At 43.8% G+C, this 16610-nt stretch overlaps 1 protein-coding gene across 1 annotated transcript in view; it reads right to left on the bottom strand.

The window, feature by feature from the left end:
* The window catches only part of LOC139113588 (tyrosine-protein kinase-like otk), a 36996-nt gene that overhangs the window by 11184 nt on the left and 9202 nt on the right, over window positions 1-16610 (bottom strand). The window lies entirely within an intron of this gene.

The following is a 16610-nucleotide window of genomic DNA, read 5'->3' as shown; positions in this document are numbered from 1 at the left end:
GTTCGCTTTTCGCTCCGTCTCCTTCCGCCGTTCCGTCGCCTTTCGCTACTCCACTCCGCGTCTAGGCGACTCGCGTTTAAATGCACAAACGAAGCGACAGATCAAAGGAACCGCCGGGCAGGGCACGCACAGCGTGAGAGTGGATAAAACCGGAGAAAGAGAAAAAGAGAGAGAGAGAACGAGAGGGTAACGACGGAACAGCGAAGGGTGCGGGCAACATTTATTATTATCATCGTACGCGTCCGGGCCCTTCCTCATCTACGCTATTCCTTCTGCGTTTTCGCACAGCCGGGATTAACTTTCGCACAAACAGAGCCGCGCTGCGGGCGTTATCATCCCGCACGCACGCGTCGCGGCACGTCACGGTGGCCGGTCGGGTGACATCTTCGCCGATTCACGTACGCACGATCGCTAAACCCCCACGAATTCGATTAAACATTCAGATTTCGCCGCGAGAGAGCAAATGGTAATTTTACAAGAAAGTAGTGCACTTTAAAGCGCCATTTCTTTTTCTCGCGAGCTGTGCACGAGCACTCCTTTTTGTTTTCCCTTTTTTTTTTTTTCTTTTTTCTTTTTTCATGCATGTGCATTAATTCCCGTTACGTCTCTCCGTCTCTCATCGTTTGTTACGCAGGCAACCTTGAGATCAAGGCAGTCGACCCCGCGATCTTCAACGACCCTTCCGGCGGGGCTGCTCTCGCAACGTAGACTCGGATTTTAATTGCCCTCTCCTCTCCCCCCCTTCCCTCTTGTGCCACCCCCGACAAGAATTTCGAAGCGGCACTCGAGCATCGATTGCTTCACGGAATACATACATTGTAATGTTTCAGGCATCAGTTACGAGAACTGAATATTTAGTAGGACGAACTTGAGAGAGACTTCTCTTGTAACTGGTGCACCAGATCGTATCTTGGCCTTTTCGGAGATGTACAAATATACCGCGCGAGAACGATTTGTCGGTCCAAACAAAACCGACGGTTAAAACACGCTGCGCCATATGGACGGGCTGTAATATGCCGCGGTAAGGGGCATGGCGTTTCTTTCTTACATTTTTTTTTTTTTTTAAAGATGATCATCGACGAAACGAGAACATGTCGACGGATGCGTGTCATCTCCGGGAAAGTCGTACGCAGCGCGGACCACCCAGATGTTCTCCAGGTTCAGATCGGGTTATCTGTTAAATATATATGTCGAACAATGAACGTTTTGCACGTTCAATCTTTCATTAAAGTTCGTGGCGTCTAGACGCAGATCGTATTCGCGATCGCTCAACGCCGAAGAGACGCTAAAGAAATTTCATTACTCGAGATTCGCCGTTTAATTCAGAATACGCTAGTGCTAACACTCCGGGGCTCGGTTTCCAGAAAGATGACAAATTGCGCGGCCGCGTGGTTCGTTCGTTAAAACATCGTGACAGCGCGCCTGAAGTTTATCAGTTAATGAGTTAATGAAGTACTGAATGGGGGCCATTAGGAGCCAATCAGGCGAGGAAAGTATCGTTCGGAAGTTTTGGGGTGCAAAAAGAAAAAGGAGTTTTGCGCGAGCAGTGCGAAGGGAAAAAAAAAAAGGGAGCAATGAAGAACGCAAGATGTTACTCGCTGCGGTCGGGAAGAACTTGTTGATGAGATTCGCAAAATCGATAGGACTTAAACGCCGAGTCCGTCTGTGCAGCACCAACGAAGCGCCAACTATTTCGACGAAAGCATTTCAAAGGTGAGTACCGCTTTTTTTTCTTTTCTTTTTTTTTTCGTGAGATTCCACCTCGTTATTAAAGTTTTAATATCGACGTAAAAACGAGCCCAAACGTCTCGATGGAGGAACTTTGAGACTAGAACTTTGACGAATAAACGGATGGTACTTTCTCATTTCCGCGATATTCAATAAACACTTTGACAAAAAATCCGAGAGTTTAAAGGAAAATAGATTTACTTTTTCTTTTTTTATGTACGATACAAGTGTTCCTTTTCTTTTAGTATAAATTAAAAAACTGAATAGATCGCAATCCTGTGAAAATTTTGCAAAAACAAATGCGTTCCCGCAAAAGAATAATATAACGTGAATACAATATGCAGCGTGCAATTATCGAGATCAACGTTTATTTTGCAAAAGTCATAAATAAAATTGGAGCTTGGAAAATGAATATTTCGTATAACGTATACGCGACGGTGGAAATGAAATATTTTCGTGAAATATTTCGCCGATATTGATAACAACTCGACGCGTGTATTTTATTATTTATCATCGCGTCATTCATTATCGATGCCGCCGCTCTAATATTCATAATTACGAGCTTCAAAAGTGCCCGCGCGATTGTTGGAGAACAACGGTGGTATATACATATATATATTCGTTTTATCTCAACCGTTGTCGTTTATCGTTCCTGGTTAATTTAGTTAATATTACATTCCACAAATACTCACATCTCCCTGCGAGCAAAAGAGATCGAGACAAAAGACACGGATCCTCGAACAGGACGTTGAGACGGTAGCCCGGTGAAAGGTATTCAAAACGATTTATATCCCGGTCTGCTTTTCTCATTCTGTCGTTTCTCTCTCAAAGGCGTTTACCTTGTAAACGCAACGCCCGGGAGAGAAAACGGGTCTTCCAAACAGAATGAGACTTGAAAGAAGACCGCCGAAAAGGACGGGACGCAACGGGTAACGGGAAAAACGAGCGGCGCCGTTTTCAATCCCTCTTTGACGAGTTTTCTCAAACTCAACGATGACTCGGAACTTTCCGGTATGATACTTCCGATACGAGGCTGTCCACTTTCCAAAGTGGGAATAATTCGCACGGGCTGTCATAACGTCGTTAAAAAAAAAAAAAAGCGAAATTCCAGAGAATGAAAGAAAAGGATTTAAATTGCTTTTAAATATAGAAATACTTTTTACTTTTTTTTTTTTTTTTAACAAAGTGATCTCAATTTTCTAGATTTATTTCATTTTATACTTTTTTATTATTTTGTTATACGATATTAATTTTTAAAAAATGACGAATTTGAAATAATAACAATTTGATGTCTTACTGCCTTTGTTAAAGATATAATGGATTCTTTTTAAATAATTTTAAAAAAATAATTCCGTAAGCGAGAGTAACTGGTTTAATGTTCACAAGATAAAAAAAAATTTTTCGTGATCTGTAAATGCACAGATTTTCCATATCGCGCACGTGACATTCGAGACGAACATGATATCTCCTAACCCGGTGGGAAGCGGAAAACGAAGAAGAACATTACGATAAAAGAAATGTGATATAGATCGTAAGAGAAAGGTACTTCAAGCAGTATAAATATTTTTAAGAGATTTCTTTCGAGAAGCATTAACTTCTGCTTCACGGATCTGAAATTGAACGCACTGTTGAACTCGACGTCAAATCTGTTACATTATTCCTGTATTTACCAAACCATTGAATTGTCGAGACAAAAAAAAAGAAAAAAAAGAAATAATAATCTATTTAAAATAGAAATTAAATCACGTTCTTCTTCTTTTATTTTTTTCCTTTTTTTTTTTAACTTAAGCAGAAATATTTTTATTCTCTCGTTGTTCGTCTGGCGCGCATTTAATTACCAGAAAAATGCCTTTTAATTACTCCGGTATTCGCTGCTCGAAAGCTATCAGGGTATTCGCTCTCTCCTATCAAAGGTTCATGATGTACGTCTTGTTTCGTACCTGTAACGGGCACGCCATTGTAACGTCAATGCCTCCGCCTCCTTTAATTCGAAGCCCTGACAACATCAAAAAGATGCGGAAGCCCGGCGGATCGTTTTTCCCTTTCACGTGAACGTAAACCCAGTCGATCATATTGTAAACGAAATTCCCTGGAGAGGCAGACCTCTCTCGGGATCAAATGTGGCCCGTTAATGCTACGGAGTTATTTGTACCGAGGGGCTGGGAGGGGGAGGAGGGGACGAAACTCAGGTCTTTAAATGTCAAGTATGGGGTGCCCGAATTTATAAAACGCACGGATAATAAGCAGCAGCGACGACCGGCGCCTTTAATCCCAGGAAAAATTTCTCACCTTCGCGTGGAAATTGCCCAAACGATACGGCGCGATCCGTTGGAAGGAAACGCGCGGTTAGAAATATCCTTCCGTGATTTAGGTAGGCCGCGCCAACCCTTGTAGCTGCCGAGGGCGAGGCGCGGGGGGCGAGAAGAGGGACGCGTTTCCACGAGTGAGCTATTTATTTTGGCCGAACAAACAAGCCGCGGTTTTTTCTCTCGACAGCCTCTCGTCGAAGGAGACGAAAAGCGACGAGAGGAACGGTCGCGCGCGCCCCGAGTCTAGCCTCGTTGAATTATTAGTGGATTATGTCGTGCCGAGAACGCCTCTTTGTCCTTTTTCTTCTCGCTAACAGCGGACATTAGCTTCGCCCCGTTTGCGGCGAAAGGGAACCCCGGGCGCGAGAGGGACGAAACGCGAAGCCAGGGGGAGGAAAAAAAAAAAAAAAAGGTGAAAAGCGTGACAAGCTAATTCGTCGCCGAGAAACACTGTCGGCAGACGGTGTATGCGTAACACGATATGACGGGGTGGGTAAGGTAGGATACAATGAGGCGACGCGCGAGTACGAATGCCTGGATATGAAAGGGTTCAGTTATTTTGGCGACTACCGGTCCTAGAAGGGAGGTAAGCGAAACTGGTAACGCGGCTGATTGCGCAGTAGGATTTCGTTTCTAATTGTGCGCCCCCGAGTAAAAATTCAATTGTGCGGTGGGCGCAGACCCGGAGCTAGGAAAAGGAAGAGCGAACGAGAGGGTGCAATGGCGGGACGCAGATAAGAAGAGAATTTATACGATAGACGGAGAACGTTTGTGTGTCGGAGGTTGCGACGGAGAAAGACAGAAGGCTCATGTCTGCGAGAGAGTAAGAGGAAGATGGCAAAATCCCATGCGTTGGACGAGGGACAAGAGAGACAGAGAGAGAGAGAGAGAGAGAAGAGAAGAGAAGAGAAGGCAGGGTATACGAACGTGCGTGGCGAAAGGAGAAACGAACAGAGGGTGAGAACGAGAAGGATGCAGGGTAGCTCCGTTCGGGGGTCGGTCGTTGCTATGGGGATAGGGGGCGAGGGGGTGCAGCGGGACTAGAGAGGAAAGGGTCGGTCGATGCAAACGCACCATAAAGTTTTATGGCTCTCCAGAACTGTACCTATCCAGCGTACGCCCTCGTCTGTCGAGTTTGAGCCGACGGTTCTCTCTACGACACAGGAAGCTCTTTGCAGAGAGCGGCTCCGATAATATTCTTCTCCTTTATTTGTTTAATAAGGTAGGAGTGGTTCAAGAACGTATACAGATGTTAAGAAAATAAGAACAAGGATCAATAGCCGCAAATTTACTTTTTTTTTTTTTTTAGCCGAAACGTATACGAGTTATTCTTTCTTGTAATAAACGAAAGGGAGCGTAAAAGTAGCTGCACTTGACACTTTTTTTGTAATTCAAAATCTAAATCATATCAGATTACGTCGAACAGCTAGTTTAATAAGATCGTTCGTTTACACGATTTGCCCGCAATTTCGCGCTTCGTGCTGCATACGACTACGGGAGAAGGCGGTAAAATAATAATAGTAATAATAATGAATATCGAGGCCGGCGTTCAGCAATTATTTAGAAAAAGATTCTCGATCGCGTCTCGGGATAGGCGCGAGAGAAATGTTACAGGGGAACGAAATAACAATTAGGGAAGAGGTAATCACTGCTGGAGAGATAATCACCGGCAATTGCTCGCGAGAGGCGATTTTCTCACGCGAAAAAGAAAATACACGAAAGTCTGAATAATCTCGTTAACGGAGGAAATCCAGTTTTCGTATGGCTGCAGCAGAAACGGAATGCGGTATTAATCTCGCTAATGAAGAAAGAGATTAAAGCAGAGCGCCGTTTCTTAGAAGTTAATTCCGGACAAGAATATATAATATATACACTTTTTTTTTTCCCCCTTTTCCTTGGGTGCTCCACGGTCCACGTGCAGCAATTATCGCGTCTCGGATTTCAGATGTGAACGGCAATGTGGAGTGAGGCGCGCGAAAGAACGCGATCGAGAGTATCGTACTTCGCGCGGATCGTGTTTCATTGCGAGATTCGTCTCACGGTCGGGTTCCGCTTTTCCGTGGTCGTTCTGAATAATGCCGTATATGCGCAAACGAATTTGCAAGCGCTTGAAATGTTTGCGAGTGCGAAAATATGTATTCCAATCTTTGACTTGCGCGCCGGCTGTTGAATGAATCGACCGAGGGGACCCTGTCCGCGCACGGTACGCTCGCGTATTCCGCGTAGCTGGGCTCTCTCTCTCTCTCTCTTTCTCTCCGGAAAGCGACGCGATACGGTATCATTCGTAGTAGCGGCGAAATGGCAGATTACGAGGAAAATAACGAGCGACGTCACGCGATATTTCCTTACTATGATTTACTTCGCGATTCGAGACGGCCCTGCGGAAAACGCGACGCAGAGAGCACGTATTTCGAATCATCTAATTTGCGTTAGGTAAATGGAAACAACCAGGGGATGAGGCACGAGCACCCTGCGAACGCGTCTCGAGTGCAAATCCTTAAAATAAAAAAAAAAACCCCCCCTCTACCCTTCGCGTCGTGGAGTACAGAAACCAAAGTGGATGTGTACTCTCCACGAGTTGGAGAACAGAGATAATTATTTCCAAGTCTACCCCTCGGCCAAAGTAGGGCGAATCTGTCTGTATTTGGAAGTCAAGGGTTGCCTTTCCGCGTGGATAATACTCGGATTTTATTAGAGAATACACCCGCAAGGTGAACAGTCCATATGTTAACAGTTGCAAAGTACCCCTCCCCTTCCCGTTACACTGCGCGCTTGAACAAATTTGCAGCGATTATTTCGTGAATTTACAAAAAAAAAAAATTTCTCACGATTTTTAAAATTGTAAGCGGTAGATCTAACTACTTATAATTCAGAATTTTTTTTTTACGACAAACTGAATATACGGTTTACGTCTGCGAAAAAAAATATCTTCGAAGCTTTAACGAAGCCGACACGTCGAGATGAGTGCTTTAACATCGTTTGAAATCTGCAGAAAAGATTTGCTTAGTGCGTGGAAATCACTGTAACTCAGAAACGGGCAATTTAGAACAGGATGAGGGAACGCCGGATGAAGAGATCGCAGAAGCGATTCGCAAAGTAGGCATGCGGAGACTAGGTGAGCACGCTCGCGCAAAAGATACGTACAAAAGTATAAAAATGTATCATTACAGCGAATTAAATTAATTGCAGTGGAGCTCCGCTTATCCACCAGTTATCGATGCTAATTTAGACTTGTCGATAAATAACTTGATGCCCGCGAGAGAGTAATTCTCGAAATTGTCAATGCGTGTTTTTTATTTATTTTTTTATCTTTTTTTTTTAAATTCTTTTTTTTATTGGAACCGCTTCGACGTGGGTCGGAAAATACTCGCGGAATCGTTAAACGAAATCCCGAGGAACATCGGGTTGCATTGTAATTACGCAGAGAATTCTCTCGCGGGATGTACGAGCGAAAAACTGAGAAAAATAGGATAAAAGAAATAAAGCCGGGGAGGAGGAAGGCCCGTTCCAAGTAGCGTTCGAGCCGGTATCGCCGCGCTCGTCTCCTCTCACGTCCGAGAGGCAGGCTCCCGGGAGCAGATAAAATTGCTGAAAATAGTGTCGCCTATCTGCGAATACAGCAGATACGTGTCTGCGCCCACGGATGAGAGGAGACAGTGCAGCTCGGAAGATAAATCATTGTTCCCTTTGACACGACTTGCTGCGGTCTGCATAAGCGTGAGATAAAAACATGAAGATGTACGGAATACGGACGCGCACGTAGATAACATACGAATTTCAAAAGCTGCCTCTTTCGGGAATCCGCGGCTTCACGCTGGAAAATCTGTGCCCGTTTACGCTCGAACAATTATTTTTCACTCCGAAATAAATATATTTACGTAATTTAAGCGCGCTCGCGGATATCGATTAACAGCGCCCGCATTCGTCGAACTGAAAACGGCGATCGTAAACGTATCGCTTCTCGTTTGTAAGCCGTCGACCGAAGGAGCCAGATGACAGATCATCCGTGCATGTGCAACCCGAGATCGACGATAGCCCGGACGATTGCGCATCCATCAGCGTTCGACGCCGGCGAACGTGCGGAAGAAAATAATGAGGTTCGCGGATATCGCGTCCGTTCAAACTCTTATTATTCAGCTCGCCGTGGGTTTTAGGTGCGCGGATGTATCGCAGATTCGCACGTCGGTTAATGTAAGATCAAGACGGAATCGTCGACATCGCGTACTTTCAGTTCCTTGCGCATTAACATATGCAAAATGTGACCATACCCCCAGATCTATAAACGCAACCTAAATCTATCGCAATTTGACGCGCACATTTTTCTTTCCTCCTCGCAGCTTCGTGGAGCACGCGATTTTTTTCCCCTTACACCCGCAGTTTTTCGCGGGAGAGAAAGAATTAAAACATCGCCCACGAAACGACGTGGTGGCACGAATTCACCGAAGGGCAGCTCGTTATGCTCTCGCGGCAGAACGCCGTAATATAAAAAATACATTTCCGGACTTGCGCGAAATAACCAATTCCACGCTTGACGTTGCCTCTCGCCGCATTTTTTATCGCAGCTTTTCCAGTTTACTGAGCGTCTAAAAAAAAAAAAAAGGAGAAGGATAGAGGGAGAAAAAAGAGAGAGAAAATTGTGCCCTGGTTTGACTGGGAACCGTGCTCCTGTATCGTTTACATCGAAAACCGCCGCCGCGGGCGGCAAAATATAGAACGAGCCGGCCTAGCAGTTTTAAAGAGCAGCGTATTTTTTTTTTAATTTCTTTTTTTTTTTCCGGTCACGTTGCGCACAACGCTTCTGATGCACGATTGAAATTGCTTCGGTGCACAGCGACGACCGCCAATATTTTTTTAATCGAAGACAGCACGTTAGATACACAAGCGAGCGAGCCCCGTTGTTACACGCGAGCCTCGCGAAGGCGCAGCTTCACGCGCACTTTGTGCGGAGAGCGGACGTTTTTTCCGCGTGGTCGCGCAACTAATTAGCAAAAGCGCGCGAAGTTAATTAGCGACGAGTAAAATTAATGACGAGTCAAGCCTTCCGCATTCAACGGTCGGGGGATCCTTACGCCGAGAAACCCCGGCCGCCTTTTTTTTATTCTTCTTCTTTCTCTCCGTCTTTCTTCTTACTCTCTTTCGTTGTTTTTTTTTTCTTTCGTTTTTGTGGTTTTCATGCACATACCGTACATCTTTTCGCCTCGCTATTATACTTGCATTTGTATGCCATTTAATATGCCCGCAATCCACACTCCCGCAGTCCCTTATTTATCTTGATGATGGTAAATTACATATTAAAAGGTACGTGCTAGATCGCCGCGAAAGGTTCGTGTTTATTTATAATGACGTGGCTCTTCAAAATCGTATACTTTTACTTTTTAGTTATAAATAATTTTTTATTTAGCAATTTTATATTTTAGAATTACGGTAACGTAACATGTTTCCCGAAAAGTTCGTAAAATTCCGCTTTAATTAACAAATTAAATATCGCTATTGTTAATATGCATGGAAGAATTTTGAAATTGATAAGGCAATTGAAAATTCCTTTGTTATATTTTTAATAATCCCGACGTATGACTGACAATGTAATTTTTTTGGTAGATTGTTAACTTGTCAAGTAATTTCTGCGGATATTTCGGCGAGAAATTCGTTGAAAAATTTTCATACGCAGGAAAGCCTGAAATAATTTTTCAGCCGCGCCGTTCGTTAAACTAATCGCAAATCCCTATCAAAAGCCGTAGATCGTAAAATTTATCGAGTTAACATTTCACCGCTAGTTGCAGTAATTATCGTTGATGCATTCAGAATTCCTCGAGGCCCTTTTTCCGCAAGAATGCCGCGTTTAATGGAGGAGATTGCGCGCCTTTATTTTGTGAAACACAATACTGACAGATTCCGCTCAACTCGTCAGCAAACATAGAAAGTATGTAAGTACTAAAGAAGTAAGAGGCTTAAATGCGCCGCGGAAAGCCATGCAAACTCAATTTGCAATAATGAAGTGAAATTGTTTCTTTTTTTTTCTCTTTTTTTTTTTCCTTTTTTAAATATAGAGGACTGCAAATTGTCAAGATGGCCCAAGTGCATCGCGCCAGCAATTCTCCTGATGGATTCGTGCAATCTCATCGCTTCGGGGTGGAACTAATCCCGACGAACAAAAACGCGAGAGCGGGTGGAAGCTGCGAGGTGACTGCCGGCGCGGTCTTCAGCGGCAAGAAAAGCCCGCGATATTTTTCACACGATTTTTCTCACCGGGGATACTTTATCCTCTCCGTATTATAAAATTTGCCAGGTGAAATAGTAAAATAAGGGTGATCAAAGAAGGAGATCGCGGGCTCGCAGTTCGCGGCGGAAAACCGATCTATTAAGAATTTTGATTTATGCATCGCGGTGTAATTTGTTTTCGATCCACGAGCTTCGGACACGTAGGTAAGCGAGGGCAGGAGCAACGGTTTGTATACTCCGCGAGCGGAGGAACGCTTCGTCCGATGCAATTCTCGCGCTTCCATTTACGCTGCGACTAATCAGACCTGACGCACCTGTTAGCGATTACGTTCTGTTACGCCTTTCGCGTCGAAGAGAAAGGCGAGAAGAAAGAAAGAAAAAGAAAAAAAAAAAAGAAATAGACGTCACGGAAGGGCATGATTTACGGCGTTAACGCGTTTTCTAGTGCCTCTTTTTGAGGTCGCCGCGGCGCGCGGTAGCCGCCCCGTATACGGGCGTCAAGTGTTGCACACGGTGCAATTCAGCTACGCATGTACAATTCAGGTCTATACAATGCCCGGGATAAAAGGAAAGAGAGAGAGAGAGAGAGAGAGAGAGAGAGAGAGAGAGAGAGAGAGAGAGAGAGAGCACGCGAGATAGGCAAAACGAACGGACGAGGCAGCGAAAATGGTAAAGAAGACCAGGCGTAACGGATTGGTGATCGTCATACACGCGGTGGGACTTTGAAGAAATCACGCGGACGTACTTCTGCCCGAGCAGACGATTTATTTTTATTCCACCGTACTCCGGTTCGCGTTTTCTCTTTTTCATTTAGCTCTTTCGTGCGCTCGGGATATATCGTCTACGTCAATGTCAACGGCGACCGCGAGGCAACGGCGACGAGCGACGGTGACGAGCAGCCCGCACACTGAAGCGAGACAATGAAAATGCAAGCAAACCCTCCCTGAATTGACTTCTCCGGCCGCACAAGCAAGAGGGATCGGAGAACCGGTGAACGTGATGAAAAGGAGAGAAGAGAACACGGCCGGGTCTTGACTCGAGAACGTGCGGATTTCTTCCTTTAAAGGAGATATTATAGCTAGTCGGGTGTCTTCATTTTCATGAAACAGACGCGTGCACTCGAGTCCAAAAGAAATTGTTTCAAATGCATTTAAAAAGAAAAAAAAATTAAAAAAAAAAAACCACGCACACATGCAGAATTAAAAACAATGGATAAAAAGTAATTCGAAAAGCTGAACGGTAAATAGTTCTATTATTATAATGAATGAGAGATGTAGATAGAAAAGTGAGGCTCTTTAAATTTTCTAGCGTTACAATTTCAGTAGGCTCGCGTGCTGAAATTTCCTGCATGACAAATTTCACGACGTATTCGCAAAGTACTTCCCGCGTCGTTGCAGACGCAAAAGAGGGTGCACGCACTCCGCTCAACTAAGTACGAGCGATGAAAAATAGCCATTGTGCAAGGCACAATACGCGAGACCTAATTGTCGTTTGGCCCCGCGCATTATGCGGGAAGACTGCGCGCAAACGCAATAATGCAGGTATCCTTCGACGCAGTCGTTGTACGTAGAAAAAAAAAAGCTGTCACTTAAGTTCGCGTTCATAGGGAGCATAAAATATTGTGCAATCGGTAGGTTGAATAACCGTGGTCTTGAAATTATACATAGTAATCTCTCACTACTAACTAGCAAACAACTAACGATGCTTATCAAGTCCAATATAAATATCTAAAAAATGTTTCTTTTAACACAAAATTAAAAAAAAAAAAAAAAACAACTATACACAGACAGGTCTTTATTTTCTACCAAAAGCACTGAATTCCATCCTCGTAAATTATCAGAATAAGAAAAGCAAAAATTTCTTATCAAACTTTGCGAAACGCAACGTGACGTAGAAGGCGATATAAAAGAAAAGAAAAAATAAAATAATAATGCATAATCCGTCAGGCTTAAACGTTAGTTGCTTTAGGTCGACGATCGAAACGAATGGCGAACGTGGAAAAATCAGTGGGTAAATCGAATACGGTAGCTTCCTGCCGCGATCGTATTCTTAGCACGCAACTGTTAATCCCGAGCCCTTGGTATTTACTCGCATCGGAGGAAGGCGAAGACGAGATTTTTCTGCATGGCTGCACGCACTTCGGATCTTATCGTCGCGCACCCCGGCACTTCGCATTGCGTTAATAGCCACGTAATGCGCCTCTTCAAGAGTTTTCTTCGTCGTATTAACGTCCGCACCACCGCGGGCTGATGGCGGCCAATTAGCCGCCCGCGGAATGATGAATGGCCGAGCGCTTTATCACTTTATGCGCGGCGGTGGCTCTACTTTGCAACAAGAGACGATAAAGGGACATCTACATTAATATTACATCACCAATATTAAGAGAAATGAATAGTCTTTCATAAGAAAATATATTAAAACCGCAATTAATATCCGAGCGCGTAATGACCGAAGGTCCACCGGCGCGATTAATAATCGCGTGACGTCACCCGGTTTTATTCCCGCCGTATAAAAATTAATTTCCTAACGATAAATTTTGTTTGCGTTTCAAAGAGGAAAGAAGAAAGAAAAAAAATGAGCCACAGCTGGCGCGAGTCCAGATGTTCGCCGACAATAATCCGTGAATGTAGCAAGCTCCTCGCAAGACGCGGTGGGAGTCGAGTTTCCGTTCGCGGCGTATAAATAATGTAAATCAGATACAATCTCGCGGAACATCGACGACGCGCGATTGAATCTTTCTCGCCTTTCCTTTGTAACCCTTTCTACTCTTGCGAGAACAACTTCTCATCGATTGTCGTAACGCGCAGCATCTTTCAGTCGTTGCAGCGAGATGTTACTTTTTTTTTTTTTTCTCTTTTTTTTCTTTCACTACAACAAAAGATCTTCCTCGCTATGCGTTATTACTCTTCTTGCCGCTTGTCTCGCGCGTCACCCCATTTGCTGGTGCCGAGGGGTTGAAAATTAAAGAGGGGAACGGTTGACGCGGCGCAGAGTGCGGAATGATCACTGGGCGTACCATGCATACGAAAGATCACTCGTCAGAAGCCACGATCTTTCGGGGAGAAAATTTAAAATATTTAAATAGCCTAATATTTGATTTGCAAATTATGTCTTAAAAAAAAAAAAAAAAAAAAAAAGATAATAATGCATAAAATAATGAATTTATGTTTATATTTCTTTAAATACTAATTAACGCTGCTTCTATACTGGAGCGTGAGACAAAAGAAATTCAATTACGCCAGAAACACGGTAACACATATTCTTCCATGACCTATTCCTCATTGTTTTGCACGGAGAGTCTCGGCTTCGATCCTCTCGGAAATAGAATACGTCATTACGTATATAATCCGCGCAATTAATTGCATACCGTATTAGATAAAGCCTCGAGTGCGAGATGTGATTAACAATTATTTAGCATCCCGTATCGGCAATTGTTGAAATTTCAATCGACGGGAAATCAGCGAATGCGCCGTACTCAACTTCATCAGCGTTGTTGTTAACGCACAGTTGAATATTAATGAGAACCGTTAACCGGTGTATTCCGGACCTAATTAAAGGTTATTATACTTGCAAATAAATTGGCCGAGATAAATTCGTTCGACGTGTACGTCGAACCCCCGCGCGGTTCGACCTCTGCCGCGAACGCTAATTGATTAAAGCAATTATTATTCCGTAACCACGCACTATCAATCCGTTCGATACCCACCCGGCCTTTTTAGATATAGCTAGACATTACGATACGTGCCTCGCGACGTCGTCACTTAATAATTCGCCCGGCGGTTGAGCGGCGCAGGTGGCGGAGCTTCAAACGTGCCGGAAAATTATATTTGATAAAGAAAATTAATTTGACGCAAATCAATTTCGTAAGTTAATCTTTTTTTCTTTCATTATTTAATATTTAGAAACATTTTTCATTTTTTTGCACGTACCTATAACTCTGTCACTTCGCATACGAAATTAATAATAATTAACCCGACGTTAATTCTCGCGATACGAAACAAACTAACCGCGAGAACGAATCAGCGTCGCGGAAAGGCGGCGACAGTAAATTCGATTCGATCTAACACGGTTTTTTTTTTGTATTGAGACAGAAAGAAAAAGAATTTATTTTTTTCTTTTTTATATTCATTAGTCCGTCGATGCGTTTATCGATCGATCACACGGGCACGGGAATGTCTAATTAATTTCGTCGCGTCCCACGGCGGAGGCAAGCGCGTCGAGGAAAATAACAACGAGCCGTCCCGGATCTGGACGCTAAATTGCTTAAAATTGTAGTTTCATCGTCTGGTAACCCTCGGAACGCAAATTATTGTCCCGAAAAGGACCGGCGTCGCCGGATTTAACCAAAATACGGTCGGTCATTAAATTTAATGAAACGAAAATACGAGACGTGAGAGAAGTGTCACTCGCGCATGTACGCCGCGCCCTCACCCTACTTTGCCGAAGAGATTTAGGCATTAAACCGTGGTTTAAGGGATTGACTAAAATGGTCGTTTCGTAACGAACGCTTTGGCAGAGTACATGCCTGCGCGTGGTCAACTGCACGTGTGCATGTTACGGTATAAATACACATGCGCTACGCGGCACTATTTTACTTCTTAATCCGTTCAATGCCACCGTGCCATATCACCCCACATGTCGACGTACGATACGGCACGCTGCATCTTTTTTTACAATCGAACGTAAAGCACAACTGATAAATTAATTAATTAATTAATCAATTGATTGATTTATTTCTGGTTGAATAATAAAATGAGTTTTACACTTTATGTTGCGCCAAAATCGTTATCCGTACGAGACTATTCACATTTCGCGGTCGATTACCTTAAAGTAATTCGTAATCGCTGGAAGAAATATCACGTTAATAGACGCTAATTAGGAATTGGATATGCGCCGTCAGTGTCACCGTTGAGCTAAATTCGGCACACCGCCCACGTAAGAGAATTAAGAACTTTCGTATGATTCCGATGAATACGTTGATTTATTATTATACCGTTATCCCTCCCACTAGCAAACAAATATCAATTCTTTTTTTATTGTTTTTTATAAATTCTTTTATACGTTGATTCCGCGCAAATTATTCCATTTTCGAAGCGTTGTACTTCTCGACGAGATTAAAATAATCAAATATGGATTAAAATCTCAAGCGATGAAAACGATTCACCTGTACAAAGCCCAACCAATATGACGTATTCTCTTTCGCTTTAAATTGATATTAAAACGGTAGAAAATAATAATGCGTCACTAACAAATCACGATATATTTTCCGTTGCTTCGATATCAGTAAAAATATTCGTTACGTCCGAGCATGTATCGTTCATAAAATAAAAAAAAAAGAAATAAAATAAAAAAAAAAAAAAGGAGAGAAGAAAAAAATTTTCTATTTAGAATTTTTCAAAGCAACGCGAGACAAAGAGCACACGGGGAAAAAACGTGACGTCGTCATTATCGCAGTCACGTTTACTGCAATTGCTAAATGAAATTGACGCGTTGATATTAAGCGCGCGCTAAATGCACTCGCATTCGCTCGGTGCACTCTAACGTCGCCGCCGTATAGCTTGGCAGCTGCGTGTAATAATAATTACAAAGCGATACATGATAACGAGTCGCCACCGGTGTGCTAACGACGACGCACACCCGCAACACCCCGTTTCCCTTTCTCGTTTTGTTTTTCTTTTCTTTTTTTTTATTTTTCTCCCCGTCGTCCCTTCACGCGTCGCCCTCTTTCGCCATTCCCTTTAGCGCTACGCGATCTAATAATATGTACTTTCCAGCAAAGTTCTTCATTACTCATTCATTTTCGCGCGCGACGACGATCGTCCTTTTTATCCTATTTTCTCCCCATCTTTTTAAAGCATCCGCGGCCCCGTCACCTCGCGTTTCCGACGCGCGTAAAAACGCTGCTCCCAGAGACGGCCGGCTAGACGTACGTACACGCGAACGTTCTTCATTCACCCACCGTGTCCCTCCCTTCTTTCTCCCGATCCTCGCTTTTAACCCATTCGAGTTATATTTTCAGCTAGAGAGCTTTCGGTTAGAAACCGCGGGGCGTACGTACGTGAATCATTAAAACGTGAACGGGGAGGGAAACTGTAGTTCTGCCCGGTTGCGCCGCGGACGCCATAACGTAGGCAGCGCGCGGGCTCCAGAGCAAATTATCTTGCTTAATTAATGTCGCGCGAGCGAATAATTGGAGAAACGAGCGGGGGAGAGTGACCGTAACTCCCGAACCCGTCACGAATCGATTTCTACCTCCTGCTCCACCACCACCGTGGGCTCGTGGCCCCGCGAAAATCCCCTATCGCTTTCCTCCCTCGCGAGCACCGAACTCTTTCCCTCCGTCGATCATGTGTT

Source organism: Cardiocondyla obscurior, linkage group LG01 (genome assembly GCF_019399895.1).
Source record: "Cardiocondyla obscurior isolate alpha-2009 linkage group LG01, Cobs3.1, whole genome shotgun sequence".
Classification (NCBI taxonomy): Eukaryota; Metazoa; Arthropoda; class Insecta; order Hymenoptera; family Formicidae; genus Cardiocondyla; species Cardiocondyla obscurior.
This window is presented reverse-complemented; position numbering and strand designations above follow the sequence as displayed.